This window comes from Rissa tridactyla, chromosome 8 (assembly GCF_028500815.1).
Source record: "Rissa tridactyla isolate bRisTri1 chromosome 8, bRisTri1.patW.cur.20221130, whole genome shotgun sequence".
NCBI lineage: Eukaryota > Metazoa > Chordata > Aves > Charadriiformes > Laridae > Rissa > Rissa tridactyla.
Genome location: NC_071473.1, coordinates 23,632,227 through 23,639,758, shown reverse-complemented (window position 1 = coordinate 23,639,758; position 7,532 = coordinate 23,632,227).

The following is a 7,532-nucleotide window of genomic DNA, read 5'->3' as shown; positions in this document are numbered from 1 at the left end:
GTGCTGGAAAGTGATAAAAAACTCAACCAGGAAATTGCTTAGCCAGGGTAAAAGTATATCTACTCCAAAAAAGAGTGGCTTTAATTCAATTACACGTTTCCTAATCTGTTCAGCTTTCACTTCAAAGGAACTCAGATATAATCCAGGATCTCCCATTTCCCTCTTTTATATCTCACAGGGCAATTTTGTTTCTCTGTCTCCCCTCGCTATTTGTTTTTCAGTCCAGGGCACCCAAGAGGAAGGCCAGGAGACAGAAAATGGACATGTCTCTACACAAACTGTGTGTCCTAACAAACTCCATGCTTTGCCACTGTGTATGGCAGGGCAGGTCACTCTCTGTGCATTACAGTCTGCCCGGGTTCATTTAGTCTGTTTAAATGGTACAGACTATCTCATCATCAGAGGCTAGCTGGAAGAAATTGCTGTCTGGGAACACAGGAATGGTAAAGTCAGGGAAGGGTAAGAGCTTCTTCCTTTAGCTAACAAAATACACAGAAAAACAAAAGGACATAAACTGCCCACTAACAAACTTAGACAAATATATTAGCTGGAAAAGAGAAGGAGGTTCAGGCCACTACAGCAGGCAAAATTCAAGAAGAGGGGGAGTAGGGCGAGAAGATGAAGGGCTTCTAGGATGGAGAATGCTAAGCTGCTGAAGGGGGCTGTATATCATTCATCCCAGAGAAGGATCAGGCCCTCAAGGGACAAGGAGAGACAGGTACTGCTTCAAAACCTTGTTTGCCCCTTGGTAGTTCAGACACTCAGCGTCGTAGAGCTTCAAGCCTCCTGAGTTGCAAAGGTACCTGGCAAAGGGATGGGGGCTTTGTACTGACTGCACTGACCTCCACACATTGTGCTTGTGCGGCTTTCCCCTTTTCAAGCTGTTTATTCCAGCTGTCTGCAGTGTAGGCACACTATAACACAGCAACATACGATCAGAAAGTTGGATGTTTCCAACACAAAAGGGCTGCCATATGTCCTGAGCAGTACTGCAATTCCTGACAAACATCTGATCAAGCTTCTGCGAAAAGAACAAAGAAGATCCAGCCTTCACCAAGGAAAATAGCCAGTAATTTGACTGCACCAGTGCATTCTTTAAAGGGACCCCTTTTCTACATTGGATGATGCTAAGCAGAATTTAGCAATGCGTCAATTAAAACGTATTTTCCAACATGACCTGCTTCCTTGGAGGAGTCAATCTCTGTATCTCTGCTTTGATATTACTTATTAAAAGTATTTAGGGGCAAAACCATCCCTAGGTATTACTACCTTTCTTGTTTCCCCAACTACCATCCTCGTTCTCATTGGCACGCTGCTCCCCCAGTTGTTACAGTTTACATGACAGTGCAAACGTGTTGGAGAACAGATCAGTGAATAAGATAATTCAGAAAAATATATTTATTTTTCTTCCAAGTTGGATCAGTTCTCCAATCCAGCCAACAGCTGACATAAGGGAATTTGGCATGTGCTACAATATGGGGGCTGGAACATTCACCTGGGATGGTGGTGTGGAGGAGGCAGTCATACAGCCACAATACACAGCGGCCTTATCTCCTCCCTGTATCGTGTCACAGAGGTGTGCTAGAGGTGGTTCCATGACAGCCAAAGGTAATCTAAGTACTGGAAGATATGTTTCTACGCTCCCCCCTCTCCTTGCTCACCCATTGCTGCTGTTGGGGTCTCTGCTGAGCCATTTCAGCTTCCTACATCAATTGGCTTTTTCTGTCTGGTCAGCACTGTGAACCAGCTCAGTGCAGAGCTTACAATCGCCAGCGAAGTGCAGGAAGGGAGGCAGAAACACACTTTGAGTATGGGGTGGAGAGAGTGGGGTCATGGTATTGATTATATCAGCTCTGGAGCCACTGCACCAAAGTCTGAGCCCTTCCTCAAACAGAGGGCTCACCAGCCTTAGAAACTTCAGCCATCCCTTTAATTACTCAGTCTCAAATTTCTGTCTGGCTATGTATCTATCAATCAGACAAGCATAAGGCTCTCTCCAACTAATTTTGAAATATCTGGACCCAGACACAATCCTGGTGTATCTCTTGGTCTTCTCACAAATCTGGCCCTTTCACTTTGCTTATCTATTTTCAGCCACTTGCCAGTTAGTGTGCCAGGAATGGACGCGTCAAGACAGCATGTTAATGCTTTGGAAAGATGTTGCACAAGCTCACTTTGTCACCGACAAAAGACACCCAGAGGACCTCAGAGCCCATTTGACACCGCATTTGTTCCACATTTGACACCACATTTCACATTTGTCATGGCCGTAGTTTTGGCAATGCCCATTGTGTAACAAAGTGACCCCTACGCTTGGAGTTAGCAGTGACTCCAAGCATGAAACCTAAGCCCTGACGTGTCCTAGTGGAGTCAAACGCTAGGACAGTACTATGTCCCAGCTGGGAGGGTGCTGGGACCACAGCCCCACGGCTACCCATAGCTTTGACATTCATGAGGTCCACAAGCGCCTGGGCCTTTACATTTACTAGGAGGACGTGAAGTGCAAAAGCATAAAAAGGGCACAGTTTCTCTTGCCTTCTGTGCACAAGTGGGGCTTAACTCTCTCTTTGGGCTCCCTGGTGCCTACAAAGTGCCACAGTGACTGTGCCTCCCATGAAGTTCTGTCAACTTACACCCACTAATAATCTGGCCAGTTAGCACAGAGAATACATACACATGGGAAACAGGGCATATTTCAGGGTCACTCCCAATCTTTTTAATGCCCTGCTAGTGATCTTCTCATAACATACTCCTAGCCCACTTTCCTTACTGAAAAAGATATGTGCAATCAAGTTGTGTACATCTCTGTCTATGACTTCTAATTACCCCATCACCAAACAACATTTAAACCCATCTATCTCAAACAAATCTCAGAACTATGTCAAAGCTTGCATCAAAACAGTAGTTGGGGTAGAGAAACAGGTCTCATCCTGGTGTCACTCAGCAAAGTGAGTTTTGCTCTTTTGAAATACTGTAAAACCCATAAAGAGGGATGAGTACAAGTACATCTGCACCTCTCTTTCCAAGGTGCAATTCTCAGCCATCCAACGCAAACATGTCAGAAACAACAGTTCACAGGATTAGTTTTTCAGGCTAAATGTAGTTATAACTCTTTTTGATAAATTAGTGGTGGGTTTGACTCACAGTAGTCCTGCCCCCCACAAAAAGAGTGAAGATCTACAGAAGGCTGCATAAACACTAATTCTATTTATTGTTTGCATGTGATCAAGACTAAATCCTTGTTCCAAACAGCTCTGTAATCTCTGAGTTACTGTGAACATGCACTCAGTCCTCAGATACTACTGCAGCATCAAGTACATCACAAGAGCATCAAACCTTTTAAAGCACTTTCAAAGCACTTCCTATTGCTGTCAAAGGTTAGGCAGAAACATAAATGCCTGAAAAACACCACAGAAATAGTAGTTTTTTTCAAAAAGTGGATGCTGTATTCTCTGCCTATTTGTCAACAGCAGGATCTTAATGTCTTCTGCTAAGAACAACTCACAACTGCTTCATGCTATCTTCTGAACAGAATTAGTATTCGTCTACCCAGAGGCTGCAAACAATTCAAGCCCTATTATATACCCTACCTCTCCATTAACAAGAAGTGCAGGGCTTGAGTATGGGCATAATGGTCCCCATACTACTTGTAGGATCACTGCTAAAATGTGAGTAAGCCCACTTCTTTAGTTTTCTTTCCCAAAAGGCTGTTTGATTTTTTATGAAGTTGAAGCCCGATAGCCAGCTTTTTTCTTGGTAGTAGGGATGCTGGAGAGTCTGAGCCTCTGGATAAATGGAAGCCCTACACTACAATAACAGTAGACACAGCCATAATACACGACAGTCATTGCCTGGAACAGCTTCTGATCTAAAATATGAATATGTTTGTATTTATGTATGGAATCAAATAGTTCCTCCATGTGCCGTCTTCTTCCTCCCTGTGAGATCAGGCAGTTCTAGTTTTATCACAGATTAAAATGAAGGATCAGCTAGAGTAGCTTCTTGTTAAAATACCTGCAGCTGATCTCTGCCTGAGGGTAGCAGGTTTAAAAGAAGGTATGAGATGACTTATGATGAGTCACTGCAGGATCCAAGGCAGATCTGACTGTTGGAGCATCAGGGTATTTAAAGAGAAGCTGCACTTACTTTTATATTAGTAGGTAACTGTCTCTGCAGATCTGAGCTAAACATGCTACTTCTGAAACACATCAGCTGCACAGAAGAGAAAAAGAAAAACATGTGCACTAGCTCCACATATCATGCAGGTCGCAAAAGGTCAATTTTGCCTTTAAATTACTGTGTTCTGCTTACAAAACACCTGGTATGCAATCTGATTTCCACACAGACAAGCCATCAGGATTACTGTAAGACGTCTCTTTATCTTAAAAAGGCCTCTATATTAATTCTTCTCCCTCACGCTCACGCCTGGCATATGCTGTCAGGAATAATGCTGTTAAAGCAAGTAATTTTTGTTTTATCTTTGATAACAAGTTTTTAAAAGTTCCTGAAAACCACAGGATCATGTTGATAGAAGAGGCACAGGCAGAGAGCACACGTGCAGTTATGAGGGCAGTGAAGAACAGCTGCAGGTTGGATGGCAGGTGGTAACCTTTACAGCCGACTTTGCTGCAGCCAGAAAAGCAACTGCCTGTATTGTACTGACTGCAGCTTCAGTGGCTTATTCAGAGCAACAGTGTCCGCCAGTGCCTGGGTGTCAAGCTGGGAAATAATAAAATGACAATGGATGCACTAATTGTCTGACTTGCTGAAGTCCAGAACTCTTAGTCACAATCCTCACCCACCTAAACTCTGCTCATGGGTACAATTAGACTCAGCAGTCTTCAGAAGTATTACTGTGAAAATAAGCTGGTTTTGAGTTGAGTGTGGAATTGAGAAAAAGTAGTGTTTTGGGTTGACGAGAAACAAATATTTCTCTCTTCTCACCCCCAAAAAAAAATTTCTGTGTCAGGCCAAACAAAATGTTTTGTTTTCTTTGCAGGGTTATTTCCCTTCTTTCAGTTATTTGTTTATTTGTAATTAAATTTAGGTAAATTTAGTTTCAGAGTATCATTTACAAGTGCAAACAATAATAATGTTGTTGTCACCAGCAGACAAGTCAGTCTTGCAAAATCACTCTGTGGCAAAAGGACCCAATGAAATGCAGAGCAAAACAGGTCCTTAGGCAAAGACCCAACTTTAGGATAGGACTTCTGATCTCTCATGAGAAACCCTTGCTTTGAATCACATTTCCTAAGCTGAGTTCACTGCCTGTAGGTCAGGATGACTCACGCCCTTGAGGGCATATCCTGCACAATTCCTGTGCGTTTTCATGGGTGCAGTCACAGCAGCAATCTGCTATCATTTATACAATTGGAATTTAGCAATCTGGAGTTCCATCTAAAGCAACAAAACACAGCATGTGAGCCCTATGGGTAAATACATTATAATTCATGTAAATTAAATTGGCCAGAGCTTTATCCCTATGGAGGGAATACACGGTTCTTCCCCTCTAATCCTCCCAGCTCTGGAGCCAACATTAAATTACATTTTTAAGGGAATGAGTGAAGCTACTCTTAGGTAGGAGTGGGAGCCTGTCTCATCATGTCTCAAGCATGGCGACAGTCACAGCGGGACCCTGATTTGGAGATCCATAAACAGTATGCTAACGTAAATAGCGATATTTGGGGAGGACTCCTGCATGCTTTGGCCGTGAGGATTTTATTTGGTTCTGGTTAGGGACTCTCAGTAGTGCTGAGGCTGAAGAGAAGGAAGGGCAGGGTTCCTGATGAAACTGCAGCAGGGGCTGCTCTGTTGTTCTTGATAAGAAGCATGACAGCTGTGCCCACAACATCTGGTTTTCATTGAACCCTAGTGAGAGTTCCTTGCTGAGTCTCTTCCACCCCATATGTGGTGGTTTAATTGATGGAGCCTGAGAAGGTTTTAGGTCCAGCGTGGAATGCCGCCTTTCACTGTGATATGTGACTCCAGATACAGTAAGGGCTGGGCTGCTTAGAGTCATCTTTTAAAAGCATTTCTTCTCAATATTGAATTTTGTGTATATTGCCCTCTGTTGGCTCAAGTGCATGATAAAGCTCCTTTTCTAGGTGAAAGCTAACAAAAACCTCTTTCTGGCTGAGTGGCAGGGTTTGTGGGTTTTGGAAAATGCAGGATCAAGTTTGCTGTATAGCCTTCTGCGTGCGTGTATGCATAGTTCATATCCCCCCATATCTCTGCATTTAAGAATTCAGGCGCAGCTCTTTAACCAAGGAGGAAGGGGGCCTGGAGACTGGGTGTCTCAGCCATTGTGGACTGCACATAAGAACAGAGCTTTAAGGAGTGACCAGAGGGGATAGTGGTTTGGTGAGCCAGGATAAGGAAGATGTTGCACACTCAGGAAACAGCGAAAAAAGCAATAGAGAAATGCCTGGGGGATAACTGGGCAAGTGGGAGATAAGTTAGTCTTAAAGTCTTTCAGCTCTGGCACGCAACTGCCAGAAATGCTTTGGTAAAAAGTCTCTCAAGGCTTTATTTTCAATTCCAAAGCAAAAGGAAGATGGCAACTCACACCATCAAAGCTCCTTCTGCACAAAACACTGCCAGAAAAACATGCCTTTCCACTTCCTCTCAGCTGGATCCTTACTACCTAAGGCATATGACTGACCCATCTGCTCAGACCAAAAAGCATCGGGCCCAGTTATCTTGTCTCTGACAGCAAACAGCAGCAATGCCTAGGGAAACAGTCTAAACCCATTAGCCAGGCAATGTGCTTTGGCTGGTTCTTAGCACTTACATTCTGCTTCTGCACAGAGCCAGACCAGGTATTTTCCCGAACCCTTAAAAGGCCCTGGCATGAAAGGCCCCATCCTGGGTATACCAGGGCACGTGCTAGTGATGTGACATGAAAGTGGGGTGATACCAGGAGGGGACAGCCTTTCTTTGGTGTGTGAACATCATGACAAAACAGAAACTCCAACCTGAGGTAGAGAGTGCAATGGGTAACAACATATCTGTAGAAAGAAGTGATGTGGGCAGACCACGCGTTAGAGAAACCATTTAACCTTTTGCAATATGTCTCTCTTATTAGAGAGGCTGAGATGTGAAGAGCCAGGCTTTCAGATCTGGAGCTCTGTGGACCCCTCCTTGCTGTCGGTTAGGATGGCAAACATCAGACTGGCATTTCCCTGATCTGGTACAGCAAGACATTTCATAGCAGTGGTGAAGAACATCTTTTTTCTTAGGGTAGTTAAAACTAGACTGGAAAATGTGTTGTTCCGTAAGCCACAGAGCAACATGACACTTAGTTTCTTTTAGATTTGTGTCTTACTGCTTCTACCTGAAATAAGCCACATGCCTCCTCTCACTTGCCATCTATCGTGAAAGACCCACCCTGGACAAGAAACTCCCTGTGCAGCAGCCAGTCTGGAGCTGCTCCAGGACACCTTGGCCAGCCTGTCCATCTGTGCTGTCTGCCTGGCTAGCGTGCACAGAGTGACCGACCCCTTGCTGCTGCCAAAGAGCTGAACTCTGCTTAA